At 42.5% G+C, this 22,825-nt stretch overlaps 1 protein-coding gene across 16 annotated transcripts in view; it reads left to right on the plus strand.

Moving 5' to 3' along the window:
- Positions 1–8,861: 8,861 nt before the first annotated feature.
- Positions 8,862–22,825, plus strand: part of MAPK8 (mitogen-activated protein kinase 8) — a 134,859-nt gene continuing 120,895 nt past the window's right edge. For 8 of the 16 annotated variants that reach the window (XM_045399916.2, XM_045399908.2, XM_045399917.2 and 5 more), the window contains exons 1-2: positions 8,862–9,005; positions 10,276–10,469. The gene's annotated coding sequence lies outside the window, so the exon portion shown is untranslated. The remainder of the gene's footprint in view (positions 9,006–10,275; positions 10,470–22,825) is intronic. The other 8 variants (XM_045399920.2, XM_045399912.2, XM_074001610.1 and 5 more) reach the window with 1 other exon arrangement.

Genomic DNA, 22,825 nt, shown 5'->3' on the forward strand with positions numbered 1-22,825 from the left:
CATTGCATTTTTATTTGGTAATAAGAGTACAGTTTTGTAATAAGTGTACAGTTTGTAGCTAACAAAGTTTACTGCCCCAGCATGGAAAGTTTCTGTCCCATAGTTCGGGCCAAAGTGCAGATGCCCTGAGATGGGCTCTGGGTACTCATGGGGAGACATGTCCCACTGGGATTCCATCTAGCCCCTCCTCTCTTTGAGATATGGCCAGTATCTCTTACTGCTGCTGCTGCCATAACCAACACCAATCTGGGCCCATGCTCTGGTTCCAATTGTCCCTTCAAAGTCTCACAGTGCCTCAGGCTGCCCCAGGCACACATGTGTGCTGGACAGTGGGCCTGGGCCCATGCTACACACCCTACTGCCTGGTATATCTCCTCTGCCCATGCTTGGGCTCCAGTGTACCATCAGACTGCACTCACAAAACACAAGTCCAAAGATGAAATTATAAGAATTGCAAGATGGCAACAGCAGAGCATTAAACCAGCCATGGACTCCTTCTGAAAGCAGGGTCCCATGTGACAGCACAGGTCAAATGCTCATGAAGCCGGCCCTGCCCAAAGAATTTGCTGCATAGGAAAGGGATTATATAATTTGGTCATTCAAACCTGGATGCTTTTGAAAGTGCCAGACACACAATTAATAATGATTCTGGGGCAACAGGTATAAACTGGACCCGTCCTGGAAAACCTGGGGTATCTGATCCAACTAGGAGTCCAACACAAGAGGCTCATATTCCGACTATGAGTGATCTTCACTTCTGTGATGGAGCAGCTGTACACATGTGTGAACATGCCTAGGGTGCTCCACACAGGAAACCTAAAATACGGTGTCTCAACCAGTTCCTCTCTGTCCCTCTCCTTCCTTACATGCTTGCAACTGAATTTACCACCATTCTCAGTCCTAAAGAACTGAAAACCTTGCTTCCTGTGTAAATTCTGCCCCGATATATTTGTCCTCTCCTGGCCTCACTGCCCTCCCAGCCTGGGCCCCAGAGTCCTTACCCTGATCATCTCTGGGGCACCTTCAACTGCTTTGATGTCCATCCTTCCGTTTGACATGCTCAGGAATAAAACCCAGCTCCCAGATACACCCTTCCACATGCGGTCTCTATTTCTCTACCCCTGTTGACAAGGACTCTAGAGAAAAGTCCACAATTGTGTCACTGAGAATCCACGGCTTTCCATCTCAGCAGAGCACCACCTGAGAACCCTTGAGCTCACCATTTACCTTGGCACTCGTAAATGTCTTGTCTTAGATCTATAAGCTGAAGGACTGATGTGGTGGGGAGATTTCTGGTGCCTTGGCTAGTTTCCTCAGGGGAATTTTGCTTCTGTGCAGTTTTTTCCCCCATCACTTTTGGTTGAAGTCTGTGCCTCAGAGGCCAGGTCTTGATACTTGGTTTTCTTTGGCTTGCCTCTCACAGCCCTTTCCAGCCTCCCTTTGGGGTTGCAGACCTCAAAAATAGTGGAGGAGATTCTGCCCCCTAGGTTCTGATGTCCCACTCTGCTGTGAGGCTAGATGGGGCCAAATATTTGAATCCAATGTAGTTTGTGTGGTTCTTCCTTCTCTGAGTGCATGAGTAGGTGCCCTCACAAAGAGTTTCAAATGGGAGGGTCCCCATTCCTACAATGGCACACCCTTGTAGTGGACCTTGCTTGACGGCTTGAGGATAGAAAGAATCTCAACCATGGCCCTGCCTTTGGGAAGAGGGTATTTGTGATCTCTCTGTTGTTCCTGCTGATGCCAAAGAGAAGTCCTGCTCCCTGCTCTGCACAGATTGGCAGTACCAACCACACTTTGACTTTTCAAGGAAATAGAATACTGCAGGGGGTAAGGGAAGTGGTGAGCTGGGGTGTAGGTTTGAGACCTTATCCAGTCTTCATGACTTAGCACTCCCAGAAATAAATTTCTGCCCTATCTACCCTGGATTGCTTATTCCTCAAGCATCGCTGGAGCATTTGGGGAGGAATGCTATTTATTTATTCATTGAAGATAGGTCTTGCTCTGCCACCCAGGCTGGAGTGCAGTGGCATGATCATGGCTCCCTGCGATTTCAACCTCCTGGGCTTAAGCAATCCTCTCACTTTAGCCTCATGAGTAGCTGGGACTACAGTGTTCACCACCGGACCTTGCTTTTTTTTTTCTTTTTTTTTTTTTTTGTAGAGTTGGAGCCTCACTTTGTTGCTTTGTTGCCCAGGCTGGTCTCAAACTGCTGGGCTGAAATGATTTTCCCACCTTGGCCTCCCAAATTGCTGGGATTACAGTCATAAGCCACCATGCCCGGCTTTACTTATTTTCCTGTGTAGCTGTCCCTCCTTTAAGAGACCCACACCTTGAAGGGTTATGATACTTCCGTCTGCCTTTTCCCAGGCCCAAAAACCCTACTCACCTCTGCTAGCTTCCCAGACCCACAACAAGCCTCAAGCTGGCCAGGCTGACCAGCTATGCCAACCCTCAGCTGGGAGTGAATCCTGTAGGGTTGTGGCAAGAGAAGCAATGCAACCTACCCTCAGAAGTGAACTGGGAATCTGCTTCAGGAACAGGTTTAAGAAGTCATTGAAAATTCCTTCAAATTGTCTTCTAATCTTCACTTTCTAGAAGCAAGAGCACCTTCTCAGGAGCGTCAGAGGACCTCAGGGCTCACCTCTGAGTCAGGAACATGAGAATGCCCCAGCAGAGGTCACTGGCAAGGCAGCGGCAGGGAAACACATCCGCTTGCCTTCTGAGGGGCTCAAAACTCTGCCACATGCAGAGACTCATAACTCTCCAGTGATGCCAGAATCTCTTTCTCATTTCCCAGAGATGCCACAAAGAGTCTTTTCAAATCCAGCCACGAATGAGTAGGACTGTTGGCCAAGGTTGGGAATTCACAGGGGTCTCTCCGCCAAAGGGTCATTGGTGGAATGCCTGCCAGTCTAGCATGAGCTCCAGTTTTACATCTGAAGGGTAAGGGTGAAGGCCAGGAGGTAAAGGTGGAGATAGAGGTGGAGGGGGCTAGTATCTTCTCTCCACCATGAGACCATAGCACAGGTTCTACAGTGCAGGAGCTATGAATGGCAAAATTTCACTGGTGCTCAAAGAAATTCTTAGCTAATAATTGTAGATGGGGTAGGGAGTTGATTTTTTTTTTTTTTTTTTTTTTTTTTGAGACGGAGTCTCGCTCTGTCGCCCAGGCTGGAGTGCAGTGGCGCGATCTCAGCTCACTGCAAGCTCCGCCTCCCGGGTTCACGCCATTCTCCTGCCTCAGCCTCCCGAGTAGCTGGGACTACAGGCGCCCACAACCGCGCCCGGCTAATTTTTTGTATTTTTAGTAGAGACGGGGTTTCACCGTGGTCTCGATCTCCTGACCTTGTGATCCGCCCGCCTCGGCCTCCCAAAGTGCTGGGATTACAGGCGTGAGCCACCGCGCCCGGCGGGAGTTGATGTTAAGAGATCTGGTAGAAAGCTCTCTTCTGAAACATTTATTTAAAACAACAAATATTTTATGTATAGGTTGTATGACTTCAATAAAATATTCTTTCTCTCCTATTCAATTTCCTTTATATTTTTTTCTCCAGAGGATAAACCCTGAATATCTTCAGTTTCTGGATACTATGGACTGAATTGTGTCTCTATTTCCTCTAATTTCATATGTTGAAGCCCCAGCTCCCATTGTAATGGCATTAGGAGGTGGGGACTTTGGGAGGTGATTAGGGTTGGAGGAAGTCACGAGAGTGGAGCCCACACGGTGGAATTACCATCCTCATAAGAAGAGATACCAGAGAGCTCTCTCTCTCTCTCTCTCTCTCTCTCTGTGTGTGTCTCTCTCTCCCTCACTCTGCCATGTGAGGACATAGCAAGAAGGTGACCTGTCTGCAAGCTGAGAAAGGGGACTTCACCAGAACCTACCCATACTGGCACACCCCAATCTCAGACTTCCAGACTTTAGAATTTCGAGAAAATAAATCTCTGTTGCTTAAGCCACCTAGTTTATGATATGCTGTGATGGCAGCCCAAGCTAAGGCAGTGGGGTGTCAATGCAAAGAGAACAATTTAGCATATGTATAAGATGTGGGAGATGGGGGCAAAACATTGGGAAAAAATAATGAAAGTAAGAATTAAATAAAGAATGAAAGCACAAAAGCTAATGGAGAGCAAGATGTTCTGTCCAGTTGCTTTGAGATTTTAAAAGAACAGAAAATATGCCAAATTTCTTAGGGCACTGGCTTTCATTTTTGGCTACAAATTAAAATTACCTGAGGGGATCTGAAAAAAGCTACAAAGCCTGGGCTCCACCCCACACCACTGGAGAAGGAGCACCAGACATGGAGCCTGGGTGTGGGTGGTGTTTTGTTTTGTTTTGTTTTGAGATGGAGTCTTCCTCTGTTGCCCAGGCTGGAGTGCAGTGGCGTGATCTTGGCTCACTGCAACCTCCGCCTCCCAGGTTCAAGTGATTCTCCTGCCTCAGCCTCCCGAGTAGCTGAGATTACAGGCATGTGCCACCACAACCAGCTAATTTTTGTATTTTTAATAGAGATGAGGTTTCACCATGTTTGTCAGGCTGGTCTTGAACTCCTGACCTCGTGATCCACCTGCCTCGGCCTCCCAAAGTGCTAGGATTACAGGTGTGAGCCACTGCATTCAGCCGGGTGTGGGTAGTTTTAAAAGCCCGCCAGCCACAGGTGATTAAAATGAGCAGGGTGACTTGCAAGTCAGTGTCCTGCTGCTGGGATTCTCAAACTCAAATGGGCATCAGAAATGCCTGGGGGGCTCGTTAAAACACAGATTGCTGGTCTTCTTCCTCAGGGTTTCTCACTCAGCCGGTCTGAGGTGAGTATGAGAATTTGCATTTTCGACAAGTTCTCAGCTGATGCTGGTCTGCGGAACCACAATTTGAAAACCATCGTCTTAGAGGAATAAATGCTGACCTTTTTTTTCCCATGGAAATATGCATGTGTACTCAATCTATAAACTTGACTAGCTTAGTTGATTCTCTCTTGCATGTACCTGCAAGCAAAAACAGGGTACCACTTGTAACTTCAAATCAGAGTTCTGCCCATTCTGTCTCCACTTCATTTTGTTCAAGTTGCGACTGAGGAGCTCGGGTCATTTTTGGCCCTTTCCTACCCCTGAGGAGCCATAGTTCTTGCAGTTGGAGGGTGGATTTACAATACGAACACTCGTCTTTCCTCTATTCATGCATCCAAGGTCTATCTCGCTCTATCGGGAGCCAGCAGGCTCTACCTTGAAAGATTCTCAAAGAACATCCCTGAGTCAGGGACTGACTGACCGAGGTGCTGAACCTCTCCCTCCTGTTGGGGGAAAGGTAGACTTGACTGGAGACATGGGTGGGAGACGAGACTGGGAGGCTTGAAAGAAAGGCTAACAGAGAAGGATGGTGTTGGAGGTGGAGTCAGGGCAGAGGCAGTGTCCTTGGAGATGCCCTTCTGCAGGCTTTAGTTGGTAAGTACCTTCCCCCCAACCCAACTCCCTGCCCCTGGGGTGAGGTCAGGGAATTAGGAAGTAAGTTGAAGTCTCAACTTTCACTTTCTGCACACTGAACAGCTTGGTGATATTCACCTGACTACCTTAGCCAAAGAAACATCTTCAGTGCAATCCAGTGTGTGTGGTCTGGGATGACAAGGGAAGAGGTACTCTCGCAGAGTGCCACCTCTTCTTGAACATCCCTGAGGGCTCCAGCAGAGACTGAGTTTGAAAAGCCTACAGTTCCTCTTCTCTCCTTTCCCCATCCCAGCCTCAGAGGTATCCAAAGACCATGTGTCCCCAAGACAGCTTCCCTGGGACAAGAGACAAGAAACCTGAATTCACTATGTTTTCCTCTTTTTCTGAGTCAGTCCCTTAATAGGTTAACAAGGAACCCTAATAGGTTGACAAGAAAGAATTGTATGAGAAGGAAGAAGGCGGCCCAATACTGCATCTGGGTTACAAAAAAGCATTTTGAATTTGCAGAATATTAGAGATAATTACATTCCATCAGAAATAGCAAAATGCTTTCTGAAATCATACACACACACAAACATACGAATGCACATATGTAAATATGTGGAATGTTCTTTCTAGATGTTAGATAATCAGAGACTGACTATGGTAGATGCTAAGTCAGAAGCTCGCTCTGTCGAGTGAGACAGAGGCTGTTATTGACAATAGCATCACATAACTGGGTGTGAAACTCTGGAGCTCTGCTCCCAGCAACTCCCCTCACTTCACAACAGCTCTAAGGGTTGTATTGTTTTTTGTTACCTCTAGGCCTTTAATTTGACTGGTGAAGAGTAGGCGGTACCTCTGTCTGTGTGCTCGATCATACCCCATTCTCCCTGGAAACACACATTTCTTTCTTCTCTTCTGTGTGTATTCAACCTCTCCCTCTCAAAAGAGTCTTCCCATCAGATGTAAAATGTGCTTGTATCCTACTTCACTGCCCAACTCATCCACATTCACCACCTTTATTTTCTCACCTCCCATTCATTTCCCAGCCCACACTAATTCACTTCTGGTTCTATTACTTCAGGATTCCAAGCCTCCTCTTATGTTTAATATTATTGATCAGCTCTTTCTTCTTGAACACCTCTCTCCTGGTTATCCTTCTATCTCCCTGGCAGCTCATCACAGACTCATCTTCCCCTTTGTGGCCCTTTAACATTGAAGTTCCCCAAGCCTGGTTGTAGGCCCTCTGCTCAGGCCTAGGCCGACCCATCTATCCCAAGGCTTCAAGGCATCACTCACTGTCAATGATTCGTCTCTCACCTAGCTGAACCTCAGCTCTGTATATCCAACCACCAACTTAACATCAGTTTTGGGCATCTCAAAAGCCAAACAGCCAAACAGCCTGCTCTCATGATATTTTCATCCCAGTCTGGTCCATTTCTAAATTCCCATCTTGGTAAACCAGCACTAACATCCATCCTTGGCCACAAGCCAGAAACCTTTGAGTTTTCCTTGATGTCTCCCTCTTCTTCATTGCCCCACATAACCCATCACTTGGAGAATGTGCAAGTTCTGCCCCTTGGACCTCCTAAATAATTCACAGATCTTTCCATGTCCATCAGCTATTTCCATGACCATCACCCTAGATCAAGCCTCCACCTTTTACTGTCTAGGCTACTCCTACATCCACCTGGCCTCTTTCCAATAAGGAATATTTTCAAGACGCTATTCTGACCATGCCATACTCTTTGCTGAATATGTCAGGGGCTTCCCATTGCACTTAGGATAAAAAGATTTTCAACACGGCCAATATGGCTGTCCTATGTTTGGTCCCTTTACCAATCTTCCTGACTTCATCTCATAGCTCCTTTTTCCTTGCTCCTCCAGCAGAGCTGGCCTTTCCTGAAGTTCTCCATCTTATCCTGCTTAATCTCATCACAGGACCTTCGCATGCAAAGTTCTCTCTAAAATATTCTCTGTCTAGTCAAACCTATTCCCAGCTCAAGGGACAGTTCCTCAGGGAAATCTTTTCTGGCCTTACTAACTAGTGTATTAGTTAGTTTCATAATATTATGTATCCTTAACAATTTGTATTATAATACAGTGATAATTTTGCATTTACTGTTATTACTTTCATAGTACAGTGATTAAATCTGTAAACTCTATTGTACTGCTAGGCACTGAATGGGCCTGCAATAAATAATTATTGCAGGAATAAAGGATGGAAGGAAGGAAATTAAGAAGGTTGAGAGGGAGGAAAAGAGGAAATGGGAAGAGAATGAATGAATAATCACCTGTATGTTCGCTTTTAGAATCACCAGAAAGAGGCCAGCCCCACATGTAATAGGAAAGTAGTCTACCTGAAATCATTCATTCATTCAACAAATATTTATATATTCTTTATTAAAGTAACTTACTTGTTTCCGATTGTGAACATAACTATTCCTCTTGGAAAACATGAGAAAATACCCAAAGTATAAAAGAGAACCAAGTCACCCTTTATTCCATAGTCCAATGACGAACCATTGCTAACATAATTTGGTGTATTTCTTTCCAGGTTTTTTCTATGTGTATATATAGTAACTAAGTGGGATCGTTCTATATATAAGACTTGTTTCTTGCTTCTTTCTCTTAATGATATATTGTTAACATTTTCCTGTGTTGTTAAGAATTCCTTGAACACATGGCGTTTAAATTGCTAAAATGTATTCTACTGCATGGATGTAGGTAACTTAAACGCCTTTCCACCTGTTGTTGGATATTTAAAGGCTTGTCAATTTATCGCTTCTGTAACATTTACACGTTTTGTGGGGCCTCAGAGGTAAACCAGGTAATGCAAGGAATCTGGGAAGAGGTGGATTTGCAAGGAATCTCGGAGGAAGTGGATTTTGGAAAAACTGGAGGAAGCTTTACCGGGGCAGCTGAAGAGAACACTTATCTCTCTGTAGGTTGCTGGGATCCGGACAGGTGTCCTCAGCATGGAACGTACTGTCGGTCAAGGTAACCAGCTCTTCATCACTCAGGTGTGTACCAGGAAGGGGTGTCTGTTCGCTGCGCAAGTTTGGCCTAAGCTCACCTGCCCTTCAAACCCTGTGGTGACGAGGCCCGAAGCCTTAAGCTCCGACCTGGCTACCGCCGCCAACCAGATGCAGTCCCCTGGGGCCACGCGCCGCCACGTGCCACCACAGGGCCCGCCCCTCCCGCTCCTGGCCACGCCCCTCACCCACTGCCCTCGGAGGCTCTCTCCGCGGCTCCGCCTCCAGGCGACCTCCGCAAGTTCTCTCAGCCCCGTGGAGTAGCCCCGCCCCCGGCCAGCGGCCCCGCCCCCGCAATCCGGGCCCCGGGGCTGCCCCGCCCCGCAGGCCACTCGGGAGGCGCGGGGGCGGCGCCCTGCGCGATGACGTGGGCGGGCGTGCGCGGTGACGGCCCGCGTCCCTGTTACTCAGCGGAGCGGCCGAGGCTGGACGACGCGGCTAGGATCGCGGAGCGGCGAGCAGACCTGGGTAACGGCCGCGGCGACCGCTCGGACCGCCCCTGTCCCCGCTGGCGGGCTTCCCTGTCGCCGTTCGCTGCGCTGCCGGGTGAGTGCGGCGGATGCCGCAGGGCCTGGGCGGCAGGCGGCCCCGTCGTGTTTATGTTATTGTGCCGCTGCCGCCGCCTTCTCCTCAGCCGTAACCCCCTCCCGGGAGTGGGGGCGGGAGCGCGCGGCGGGCGGGGGCGGCGCGGGAACAATAGCGGCGCAGAGGCGGGGGCCGGCCAAGGGGGCGTGGGGCTGCGGGACCTGGGCGCGCTCCGCTACCCGCCAGCCCGCCCGCCGCGGCGAGCCCCGCCCGCCTGTCCTCTCGCGTCCTCTTCGCGCGGGTCCTGCCTCCGCGGCGGGAGAAGAAAATAGCGGGGGGGTGGGTGGCAAGTTCTGAAACACTTCGGCAAGGGTCGGACAGAGGCGTCTCCGCGGCCCGCCGCACCCTGGCTGCCTCCGGGGCGGCGAGGAGCCGGGAAGAGGGCTTCTACCAGCGGGTCCCCAAGCCTGCCCCGCGCCCATGGGGACCGTATTTTGCTTCTCGGTGGTTTCTTTGTGCTCAGGTTCTGGGCGAAGGCAGGCAGCAGCGCTGAAAAGGGCCGGGATGGCCTGCAGCTCTGGGCTGCGAGGCACAGCCCAGGCCCGTGGTTCGGGTGGGAGGTGTCCATCCAGCTTGGCCCGAGCTTCGGTGGTCAGCGCACATTTCTCTTGAGGGTCACTCGGTGGTGACCTTTTGACTTTTTCACCCCACCCTCCCATCTCTTTGTCTCACATTTGTGTTCCGGATTCAGAGATGGTAGAACCAAGTCCATTTTAAAGTACCCTGATGAACACTTTCCGTTTTTATTTCTGAAAGTTCCCCGCCTGGTCTTTATTGCGAATTTAATAACATGTTAACTACATGGCATTGTCCAGTGATTACCGTTTTTACCTCTGAAATTCAGCGATCTGTCCAGTAGAATTCTGGTCCGTCAGTCCATTGTGTTTTGAGATAGGCATCCAGCAAATACCTCTTTGGCAATTAGAACATGTTTTTTCATTCATTCATTCATTCAACAACTGTTCGGTACCGTACCCAGATGAAGAGGTTTGGTTTGAAGGTAAAGGAAGGTATCCTTTCATGGAAGAGGATGCTTTGACTGAAGTATAATAGATGGACCTTTAAATGAGAGAATTACATAAGAGATGTCTGTTAAGGAAGGTATGGTTATGTTCTGGGTCATTTTTTAAGCAGTATATCTGGAAGTTCAAGTGTAATGTTAGGAAGTAGAATTAGATTTGGTCTAAATATACAACAGCTTTTGTTTATTTCTAAATTTTATTTTTTCCAGTCTTGCAGCCTTACAGTCATTTGTAATGGTTACCTCAGATTCCCCTGCTGTGGTTAACGTTAAACCTAGGAGGTCAGATGCTCTAAGTGAACATGTTTAGTGCTGTGCCTGACAAAAGCAAGCAATCAAAATGGGACTTCCTTGAGGGCAGGCCTGTCTTGCATCTGTTTCTCCACCACCTAGCCTGGAATATAGTAAGTGTTCAATAAAAGTCGGATTGATGAAAAGCTCTTTGTAATTGATAATATTTAAATTCAAGCCTTAAAAAAAACTGTAATGTTCTCCATAAAGTTTTGGAAGCTTCATGCAACTGTCGCTTCAGATGGCTAAATGATCAGTTCATGTACATTATCTGTTATGATGACATGGGCTTTTGAATCACGTGTAGGTCATTCACTGTCCTAAAATAAAATCTTGTCTAAATGTTTTTTTAATATGATTAATAAACTAAAGTAGGTTGTGGGGTGTGTGTTTCTGTGTATGTACTAGTTTATGTGTGTCTGTGTGTGTATGTACGTAATGCACACACAGGCACACATAAACTGGTATTTCAGTAGGGGTCTAAAATGATTGCATTTATAATTTTGTGAATATTATTTGAAAGGTTTTTGGTGACTCATTTTGTGAAAAATTGAGGACAAAGCCACATAAATGTTTTATTAGAAATATTTCTAATATTTTGGAAATGTTTACTTGAAATGTTTGGTTTTAAGTTCTAACTTGTGTTAACACATTGGTACAAAATATGATCCTAAAACTCAAAATAATTCATTTATCCAAGTTAAAGCTCTTTTCCACTCCCTGAACAGTTTAGCGTTTGTTTTGGATTTGAAAGAATACGAAAAGAGTGAACTAATTAATGAGCTTCTTATTATTTGGTGTAAAGTGGAAATGAAGAAATAAGAAAATGATACTTTTTTAAGATGAGGGATGAAAACCTTTGAGATACCAACGTTTTATTGCTTTACCTAGTTAAGGTATGTCAGCTTCTAGTAGGGGTTACTGACAATCCTTTGGCAGTAGCTCACAGTCAGCCTATGTAAAGAACCAGAGTTGTGTTATTTTGTTTTCCAAATTATTGGTTTTTAAAAATAGCTTTATTGAAATTTAATTGACATGAAATTCACCTGTTAGAGTGTATATATTTCAGTGGTTTTTAGTATATTCACAATGTTGTGCATTGATCACCATCACCAATTCCAGAACATTGTCATCACCCCAAGAAGAAACACCATATTCATTAGCAGTCACTCTGAATTTCACTTCAAATTATGCTTTAAAGTAAGAGATATAGCATCGATTCTGTTAGTAAATATATTCCTTTAATAAGTATGAAAAGGGCTCCTTTTAAGTGTCCTGTCCTGGCAGAATAGGAAACTATATCCTTCACACTCCTTTAGATCGGGGGAAATGCCATTTGGAAAGGAAGTTAGTGCAAGAATACATTGTACACAAATTAATGTGGTTAGAATCTTAAGTATTTGCTACATGCCTGATATTATCGAAGTGACCTTGGGAGGATGAGATGTTCAGTGAAACAACTTGAAGTAATTTGTTGTTAAATGACTAGTCCCCAACTATCCTAGTGCTAAGAGGTTGTTGAATAGGAGCCTGCTTCTTGTTGGTCAGCTTTGCCAGCGGGTTGAATTTTGACATATTTGAGTCATCTACATGGTTGAGATGCTTTGTTGCACGAGTAGAAATACAAAATAATGTCTGACATTAGGATTCCAGCGCTCTAGAGGTCTCTGGTCAAGTCAATGGTATGGGTAGTAGCCTTTCTGATTCACGTAGTCCAAGGAAGTCATTATAACCGCATAGCTTTATATATGAATCATTTGCCTATGTCAGTGAACTGTGATGCTGATTGTCTTCATCATGTGCTCTTTACCTGAACATTTAGAAGCCTTGCATTTTTACTCTTAATGCAGGTTAAGTTGAACTTTGATTTCAGAAATGATTTGACTGAAAGGTGACAGAAGTATTGAAGTGAGTTACCCTGTCATTCAGGTCAATAGGTGGAGCTAGAGCAATCCAGGAATCAGACCTAGGTTCATTTCTCAGTTCTGCCATCTGGACTTTGTCATCAACAAGTTCTGGAGCTTTAGGCAAGTGCCTTAATGTTTTTGGCTTTAAAACTATAAACTCAGGCTGTCAGAACTTTTTTTTAATAGAAGGCTTGTTCCTCAGATAGGTGGTTCTAGAGAAAACATACTAGGACAAAAAGAGCCCTTCTTGGGTGATAATCAGAAGCCCAAGTTAAGAACAGTAGTCAAAGTTAGAATTTTGTAATTTTCAGAAGCCAAAAAAATTGTTGAGTTAAATTTTTTCTTTAATATCCAGACTTAGAAAACAAATGGAAGACTTCGCCATAAGCTGGAGATTCTTGGAAAGGGAGATTTTTATTTATTCCACAGCATTATGCCTTCTCATGAGACCCTATGCTCTCAGAGATTTTGTGGAAGACATAAAATGAAGAGTTCATTATCCTCAGGAAGCTTATAGTCAGGGATGAGACTTAAGGCATCTCTGAACAGTGAATTTATGCTCTTTTAAAAGGTGTATGAAAGGGCTCCTGCCAAACAAAAGCCTACTTCACATCTCTGTGCAAGCCAAATTTCACTGAAATCCAGTTTTTAAAATTTTGTGTGTGTGGGGGGGAGAGAGAGAGAGAGAGACAGGAGAGACACCTTTTTGGAAAACTTAGTAGCTTCCGTTCTTTTTCTTGGAGGGGGTTATATACAAATACAAGACATGCCTGTGTTTGCTGTTACCCTTTATTGTATTTCAGATTTAGTTAAAATCTGCCATTCTTTAGAAAGTTAAGGAACCCAAACCTTATAGTGATTGCTAGTGTGGGTTTTAAGGTCAGCCTGAGTTCTAATTGTGCTCCAATCTAACTGTGGTATAGGCTCGTTCAGGTTATATAACATATTTGGGCCTGTTTTATTGTCTGTCAAATGAGAATAATAATAGCACATAACCTCATAGGTCTGTGAGGTTTAAATAAGGTACTGCATGTAAAGTGCCTAGTACTGGTATGGTGCCTGGAATGGTAGATAGAAGTATTCAGGTAGTTTTTGCTATTGTTATCACTTATTTTTAACTTTGAACAAACATAAAATGCCAAGTAAATGTCAAACCAGTTTAATGCACAGTGTCCATTCTAATTCTCCAGAATATGCCATTTGTTTCACTCTGCATCTCTGGGGGTTTATCTAAAATTCGATCGTCTCATATAATCTGAATTGACTGAGATGATTTATATTAACATTTGGACCAGTAATCCTCTCTATCTTAAAATTTGGAAATGTTCCAAAAGCATATATTGAAGGGAACATATTTGCCACTTTCACGATTTTTTGCCTTTTCCCACAGCAGAAAATTGCCTACGCTTTCCTAGGTTTATTATAGACATCTAAAGGAATGAGAATTTAGGAACTACGAATAGCTTTATCATGTGACACATTTGAAGAAAATGGAATGCTGTCACATCTTTTAAATTTAGTGTTATTGGGATCTTTGATTCTGCGAAGATTGCAAATTTGTCAGAGACCTGGTAACCACAACAATTCATTGAGGCATGGAGGCCTCTTAAAAAATTAGGGAGATTATTTATTAGTACTACTTAGAAATATTATCTTTTCTGTATTTTCTGTGTTTTTCTAAGTCTTCTGTTTAGCGTTTGTATGGTTATAATGGTAGATCAAATTTCTTGTTCCTTCTTGAGAGCATCTACTCTACTATGAGATGACACTGGTTTTTACTTCGGCAATATTTACTGTGCATTGCATTATACCAATCCAGGTATTTGATGATGTGGGAGCCAAAGGAAATAGAAGTCAGTTTCTACCCTCAGTGAGCCGAGTATAATTTGATAGAAGATAAGGATTAACGTAAGCACATTTATGTCCTAACACAAGGAAGCAAATATTGTTAGTCATTTCATTAGGAATTTCTTTTGTCATTGGGGCATTTGGGGCCTTCCAAACCTTGTGTCTCTTGCCATGCCTTTGTACTCACTCGATAAACCTCAGAAAGCAAGGTATCTTTTCTGATTCCTGGTTTAAGTTGAGAGTGTGGTGCACATTAGTCAAAATCCAAATCATAAGAAAAGACAAACCTTATAAATTCATTCTGGAATACAACAGGGTATCAAAATAAGTATATGAAAAATATGAAAAGCTGACAGTAGAAAAGATGCTATTCAGGTACTAACCAGAGTTCTCAATCTCCTTTGTATTGGAGCTGTTACGATGTAAGGCTAGATCTGTACTTGAAACACTTTTTAAAGTCTCTCTCCAGTATTGAGAAGTGTAGGCCTCCAGTACTGCTTCTCGGTGCTGAGAGACTCAAGCCCGCCACCTACCATATTTCTGGGGACACTAGAAACGAAAAACAGCCACATACAAGCACTTGCTTTGCTCGGCAGGAAACATCAAAAACATTGATAAGATGCTATTTCCTAAAAGTCATTAATTGGGTAGAAAAATCACCATTTTCTGACTTATTCCAGAAAGGATGGCTCTCTTTACTTTCAGATGCCATTGGGTCAACCAAAGGTAAGATAAAGAAAAGCTCCTGCTGTATGGATTTCTCTGTGACCTGAGAAAGGGTCACTTTTCAGTTAAAACAAACAAAAACCCAAGTATCTAGCTTTGTCTGTTACTATTGAGAATTTAAAAGTCTTAATGTTTTACTTTGTTTACATTTTATATTTTGACTAAGTAGTAATTAATTCACTTTGACTCAAAATTCCAAAGATTTAAAAAGATAAAGAATCTCCTTTTCTACTGTGTGTAGCCACCTAGTTCTTCTACCTGGAAACTTAAATTTCCTGTGAATACTTCCAAAGATAGTTTATGTGTGTGTAAGTGTGTAATCCTTTGTTCAGAATCCTTGGTCCAGATGTATTTTAGAATGAAGGCTTCTTTTTTTGCAATTGTAGGAAGATAAGATAGCGCATCTACCATATTATCCAAAATCCCTAGTAAGAGGTTGTAGCCTCGTAATTAAACACATTAGCATTTCTGTAAAAAATTCAGACATAGGCCAGGCGTGGTGGCTCACGCCTGTAGTCCCAGCACTTTGGGAGGCTGAGGCGGGTGGATCACCTGAGGTCAGGAGTTTGAGACCAACTTGGCCCACATAGTGAAACTACATCTATACTAAAAGTACAAAAATTAGCTGGGCGTGGTAGCACGCGCCTGTAATCCCAGCTATTCAGGAGGCTGAGGCAGGAGAATCACTTCAGTCTGGAAGGTGGAGGTTGCAGTGAGCCGAGATCATGCCACTACACTCCGGCCTGGGCGGCAGAGGTGAGACTCTGTCTCAAAAAATAAAAAAAAATAAAAAACCCAGAAATAATCAAAGATGTTAATATTTTTATAAAAGCATAACAAATACAAGTGGGGTGAATAAAGATTATAAAATCTTATGCTACATCTCGTCAGGTTTTGCTACCAAATATGTTTGTACTAAACTTATTGTATTTTTCACAGCTTTATGGATTTTGGCTTTGCCAATGAAGGATAGGTATCATACATATATACAGTACTGTGTAGCCTTTGCTCTGCTTCCTCCCTTTTTATTTAATCTAAGTTGATGGATGCAATATGTACCACCCTTTGCTTTTTTGTTTTTTGCTTGTTGGTTTGTTTTTTGAGACGGATTCTCACTCTTGTTGCCCAGGCTGGAGTGCAGTGGCGCAGTCTCGGCTCACTGCCACCTCTGCCTCCCAGGTTCAAGTGATTCTCCTCCTTCAGCCTCCTGAGTAGCTGGGATTACAGGTGATCCACTTGCCTTGGCCTCCAAAGTGCTGGGATTATGGGTGTGAGCCACCGCACGTGGCCTGCTTTTTTGTTTTAATATAGCTGAGATATTATTTTATATCAGTCATATCAGTATGTAAATAGCATGCTTTTTTTAACATCTTTGTGGTATTTTAACATCTTTTTTAACATCTTTGTGGTATTCCATTTGTGTTACTCTGTTTGGGGTGCTATATCAAAATACCGTAGATTGAGTGGTTTAAACAACAGAAATTTATTTCTCACAGTTCTGGAAGTTGGGAAATTCAAGATTAGGCTACTTAACCAATTTGGTTCCCTGTTGAGGGCCCTATTCCTGGCTTTACAGGTGGCTGGTTTCTGGATGTATCCTCACATGGCCCCTAAGATCTCTAGTTTGTTCCTCATCCTATCATGGGGACTCCACCCTCATGACCTAATACATGAGAAGCTTAGTTACCTCCTAAAGATTTCTCCTCCAAATACTATCAAGTTGGAGGGTAGGGCTTCAACATATGAATTTGGAGGGACACAGACAGTCTATAACATCATTATACTGGTGTACCATTTAACTCCTTTTTGATGCATATTTAGGTAGTTTTCAGACTTTTGCTATCAAAAACCATGGTGCAGTGGATTACCTTGTGCATACATCATGTTGCACTTAAATGCATAGGATAAATTTCCAGAGGTAGAGTTCCTAGGCCAGTGTATATGCATTTGTATTTTTATGTATTGCTGAAGTGAAGCCTGTAGAGGTTGTCCACCTTCCATTCCACCAGCACTGTGTAAGGATGCCTGCTTCTTGTTACCCTTAAACATCTTTCATCTTTTAAGGACTGTTTGTATTTTCTTTATTTTGAACTGTCCTTGTCTTTGCGTATTTTTCTATTGCTTTGTTGCTCATTTTCCTAGATTTTTAGGATTAATTTTACAGATTGGCTCCATGCTATTTTTTGGAAATATTTTTCCCCAATTTGCTGTTTTCCATTCTATGGTAGGATATTATGTATAGTTCCAACTTTATTTTCTTCACCAGATATCCATCCAGTTGCCCCTATACCATTTATTAAATAGTCCATCTTTGTCTTACTGATTTAAAATGCCACTTTTACCATTTACAAAATTTCCACGTGTGTTTGGTACCATTGGTCCCACTGACCCATCCGCCTGTTTGGGACCCAAGCCATCCTGTTTTTATTATTGTAGCATATGCTGTGTTTTCTGCTAGGTCTAATTCCCTTTTATTTCTCTTTTCAGAAGTATTTTTCTGGCTTCTATCTTGTTTATTTTATATGAACTTTCAGAAACAACCCATCTAGTCTAGTCTGTACCCCTCCTCTGCCAGTCTTTCTGTTGGAATCAGTTTTTTTGTTTTATTGTGGTAAAATTATGTACAGCTAGATGCACAAGCATTACAGTCCAATAAGTTTGCTTATGTATACACTTGTGCAACCCCAGATCAAAATAAAGAACACTTCCATCACCCAGAAGCATTTTGTACATCCTTTTCAAGTTACCTTGCTCCCCAGTGATTGACTTCTATTACATGGATTCAGTTTACTGTTAGGATTTCTTTGTATTTAAAAAATAAGTGACAGCTTTATGATGTTGTACCTTTATATCCAAGAATAGGAAAAACTTAACCTTTTTATTTGTTGAAGTCTCATTTTGGGTTCCTGATAGCATTTTTAAACATTAAAAAGAATTTTTTTTTTTTTGCTATTTTATATATTTAAGTTTTTCTGTTTTTTTTTTTTTTTCCTGCCGGAAATGGCATCTTTTTTTCCATTTTATCTTCTATCTGGTTTTATATATGAAAGCTTTTTTATTTTGTAAATTAGTTAATATTTTTTATATATTAAATGATAAGCCCCCTGTAGAATATTTATTATTTCTAATAGTTTTGTAGTTGAATTTTTGATTTTTCTGATATGTCATGCCAGCTTTTTTGTTTCCTTTGATTTTTACCTCCTCCCTCCCCCAACTTTTTAATACCGCTATATTTTTTTTATTGCATTCATAGTGGTGATTTTTAGAAGATTATAGTTTTCCTCCATTATATGTGAAACGAGAGCCAAAATATCTGTTTATCTGTTGAGTATTTAAAGGTTATGAATAATAATGAAATTAGGGAGGGATTATGGGAATACTTAAAGTAGTGTGAAGTTTTCTTTCTAAAGTTAATGTAACTTGAAATGAACTGTGGTTTTCAAAATGTTAAATGGACAAGTTGGGGATCAATCACTTGATAGCTAATGTAATAGCAGTTAACTGCCTTGTCTCTTATTTAATAATACAGTCATGTACCCCATGGTGAGGTTTCAGTCAGTGACAGAACACACATGTGACAGTGGTCCCATTAAATTATACCATATTTTTACTCTATTTTTTCTATGTTTAGATACACAAATACTTCCCGTTGTGTTACAGTCGCCTGCAGTATTCAGTACAGTAATATGCTGTACAGGTTCGTAGCCTAGGGTCAATAGGCTACACCATATTATAGCCTAGGTATGTTATACTATCTAGGTTGGTGTAAGTACATTCCATGATGTTCGCACAGTGACGGCATTGCCTAACGATGCGTTTCTCAGAAGGTATCCCCGTCCTTAAGCAAGGTGTGACTATACATATAGGCTGCTTTCTATGTGCTTAGCAGTCAGAGGCAGCTCCCTGAAATATAGTTTAGTCTGGTGTCAGAGAGCGTACGGTCAGAGGTCAAGATATGTAGAAGTATGAAGTGAATGAATATAGACAGGAGGGTCTTAAGCTTGGAAAAATGCTGAAATCAGCAAGTCAGGAAAGCACAGGAGTGAGAGAGTGCAAAGAGTGAGTTTGATTTGGCGACTGGGTTTGAGGCAGGTCGCTCATCCTTATAAAATTATATGGTAGTTAGATACTTAGCTGAATTTCAGTAGAGATCTCATTGCTTAATGGGGATTAAATAGTTCATTTTCTGTCTCTTCTTCCCTTCCCCTGCTCCCACCAAAAAGCTGAGGTGGTTTTCTGCTCAAGGACCCATACATTGTTAAGTAACTAGAAACAAAAAGTTAGAACCTTGGGAAAATAAGAATCCAGACTATCCTAATAGTATAAGAACTAATACATACCCTATTTGGTGCCTATCATGTATCAGCCACTATTCTTGTGCTTTATGTATGTTAAATTATTTAAACATCACACAGCAACCCTACAAGGTGGGCACTGTTAGGCCCATTTTATACATGAGGAAACAGGCATAGAGAGATTATATGGGAAGTTGTTGGTGATCTTGTTTGACGATTTTATTAAAGTAGGAAGAAAGAAGCCAAGTTGAAGATGGTTAAAAAACAATGAATGATTTTTTTTTTTTTTAAAGACCATCTCCCTCTGTTGCCCAGGCTGGAGTGCAGTGGTGTGATCATAGCTTATTGCAGCCTTAAACTCCTGGGCTCAAGTGGATCTTCCTGTCTCAGCCTCCCAAGTAGCTGGGACTCGGCTGGCTAATTTTTAAGTTTTTTGTAAAGATGAGGTCTCACTGTGTTGCCCAGGCTGGTCTCAAACTCCTGGCCTCATGTGATCTTCCCACCTCAGCCTCCCAAATTGCTGGGATTATAGACGTGAGCCACCACACCTAGCCCCTGAATGAAACACTTTGAAAAAGAGTGAGATATGAGCAAGTGCTGACACAGTGGGTGTAGACCACTCTTTTAAGATTAGCTCTAAAGTGAACAAAGAAATGGGTTGGTAGATAAAGGAAATTGTGAGGCTCAGAAATTGAGTGAAAATGGCATTGCTGTATGTAGGAAAGGGGATGCAGAGTACAGGTAGAGAGTTTGGCCCTCATTAGAGGAGAAATCTTTTCCATCTAACAGGAGGAAATGTGGAAAAGTGTGCCCTTGTGAGGAAGTTTGGAAGTTGGAAGATGAAGACCTGTTCTCCTGGCTTTCATCTTCTCTTGTGGTTTGTTTGCTCAGTGAAGCATGAGATTCATATGGGCAGAAAGGGATGGGAGTGTGAGGAGTTTGAAGCAGTTTGTCAAGAAGTATTGATTGTTCATTTAAGGTTTAAAATCTTGAAGTTAAAGTGATATCGGTCAACCTGGTTTTGTGACCACCCTCCCCAGCATTATTTAGCTGATTAGTTACAGGCACAGATAAGGCAGGTGGTTGGATTTACCCAGGGTGAGATTTTGCCAGGTGTAGTAGAGTTCTCCAGAGAAACAGAACCAATCTGAGTTATAGATAGATAGACTGAGATTTTAAGGCATTTATTTTTGTGAGGGCTGGCAAGTCTGAAATCTGTAGGACAGGCAGGAAATTCTTGGTCAGGAGTTAATACTGCAGCTTTGAGGCAGAATTTTGTTTTTCTCAGGGAAACTTGTTTTTGCTATTAAAGCCTTATCAAGTGATTGGATGAGGCCTACCCACGGTATCAAGGATAAGCTCCGGTACTTAAACTTGACTGTTTGTAGATATTAATCACATCTACAAAATACCTTCACAGCAACTACATAATTGTTTGAATAACTGGGTACTACAGCCTAGCCAAATTGATACTTACAGCTAACCATCACACCAGATCAGTACAAAAGAAGGAAAAGGGGACAAGGGAAATAAGGGCCTTTTAACTAGAATGCTTATTGTGGGGTGGTGGTTGAGTATGTAACTGGCCACAGGGTTTGAGTAAGTTAATTTGAAAGATTGAATGCCATGGTCAGAGTGGGATATCTGAAAGAGAGATTTCACAAGTATGATAATTATTGACATAATTGATGCTCAGGATGACCTTGGGTGTGGGCTGCAGAGTTAGAATTCAGAGACAAGTCCGGAATGTGAGGAGGCCAATGAGTTAAAAGTCTGAGGTATTAAAAAAGGGTCAGTCTGCATGCGTGGTGAAATCAGCAACTAGTGAGGGGAGTAAGGGTACATACTGTAAACCAGTTGTAATGTCCTCACTGAATAAGGAAGAATTGGAGGGAGGATAGACAATGACAAGAAAGGATATAGGTAGTGTAACAGGCTGAGTTTGCTTGTCACAAATTGGGAATTTCAGAAGGCCAAGTAAAGGAATTAGGAGGATGAAGAATTGAGTCAAATGGAGGACGTACACAGCAGTATGGCAGTGAGAATTCAGGGAATAATAGATAACCAGGGAGAACTGGACATTTTCTGGTGACCATCAGCAGGGATGTGAGGTATGAGGGGATTAGTCCTGATACAGGAGACGGTGGTTATAAGTTTTAGTGTTGTAGGTAGGACTCTGTGGCAGTGCTTTCAAATTGTTAGTCATGACCCATTAGTAGGTTATAGAATGAATTTAGGAGATCACAACTTCTGTTATGTTTTTAAAAGAAATGAAGTAGAAAATACCATAGCGTGTCATGTATAATAAGGGACTAAGAATTTTTTAACAGTTTTATTGGGGTATAATTCACATACCATTATAGTTATCTATTTGAAATACACAGCTCAAAGCTTTTTTAGTATATTCCTGGAATAATGGAACCATCATCACAACCTAACTTTAGAACATGTTTGTCGCCCCAGAAAGTAACCTCATACTCACTAGCAGTCACTCCCCATTTCTTCAAACGCACATACACCACTCTCCCTGGCCCTAAACAGCCACTTAACCTACTTTCTTTGTAGTTTTGCTCATTCTGGCTATCTCTTTTTTATTTTTTTTGAGGTGACGTCTTGCTCTCTCGCCCAGGCTAGAGTGCAGTGGTGTGATCTTGGCTCACTTCAGCCTCCCAGGTTCAAGAAATTCTCCTGCCTTAGCCTCCTGAGTAGCTGAGATTACAGGTGCCTGCCATTAGTCCTGGCTAATTTTTTTGTATTTTTAGTACAAAAAATTTTACCTCAAGTGATCCTCCCTCCCCAGCCTCACAAGTAGCTAGGACCACAGGTGTGCCCTGCTAATTTTTAATTTTTTTTTGTAGAGATGGGGTCTCACTGTGCTGCCCAGGTGCTCTAACTCCTGGGCTCAAGTGATGCTCCCACCTTGGCCTCAAAAAGTGCTGAGATTACAAACATGAGCTTCCTCGCCTGGCCAAAGAGTTCTTTATATATTAGAGATACAAGTTGCTTAACAGATGTATGGTTTATAAATATTTTCTCCTGTTTTGGAGGTAGTCTTTTTACTTTCTTGATGGCATCATTTGTAGCACAAAAAGTTTTAATTTCAATGAAGAAATACAACGTATTTGTTTTTCCCTTGTGCTTTTGGAATATTTTATAAGAAGCCAATGCTTAACTCAAGGTCATGAAGACAACTTCTACGTTTTTTTCTGAGTTTTATAGTTTTAGCTCTTACATTTAGGTCTGTGATCCATGTTGAGTTAATTTTATGGTGTATGGTATGAGGAACGTATATGAGGTCATTCTTTTGCTTGTAGACATGCAGTACTCCTAGCTCCATTTGTTGAAAATGCTATTCTTTCTTACCAAATTGTCTTGGGCATTCTTGAAAAAAAGGCAGATTTATTTCTGGACTCTGAGTTCTATTCCATTGATCTATGTGTCTATGCTTATGTTCCCACAGTGTGTTGATTACTGTAGTTCAGAATTTTTTGAAAGTTGTGTTTCCCATAGATGTGTGAGTATATTTATATAGAGATACACACAGAGGTGTGTGTGTAATGGATTATGTTGTAAAATGTTGGAAAACCTATGGTGTCTCCCCGATAGAGTTCACTCTCTTGTGGCAACTTAGTGGAGTATGTTCCCTCTCAGGTAATATACAGAGAAGACAGGTTAGAGGGTCGTCTGTGAGTG

This window comes from Macaca fascicularis, chromosome 9 (assembly GCF_037993035.2).
Source record: "Macaca fascicularis isolate 582-1 chromosome 9, T2T-MFA8v1.1".
NCBI lineage: Eukaryota > Metazoa > Chordata > Mammalia > Primates > Cercopithecidae > Macaca > Macaca fascicularis.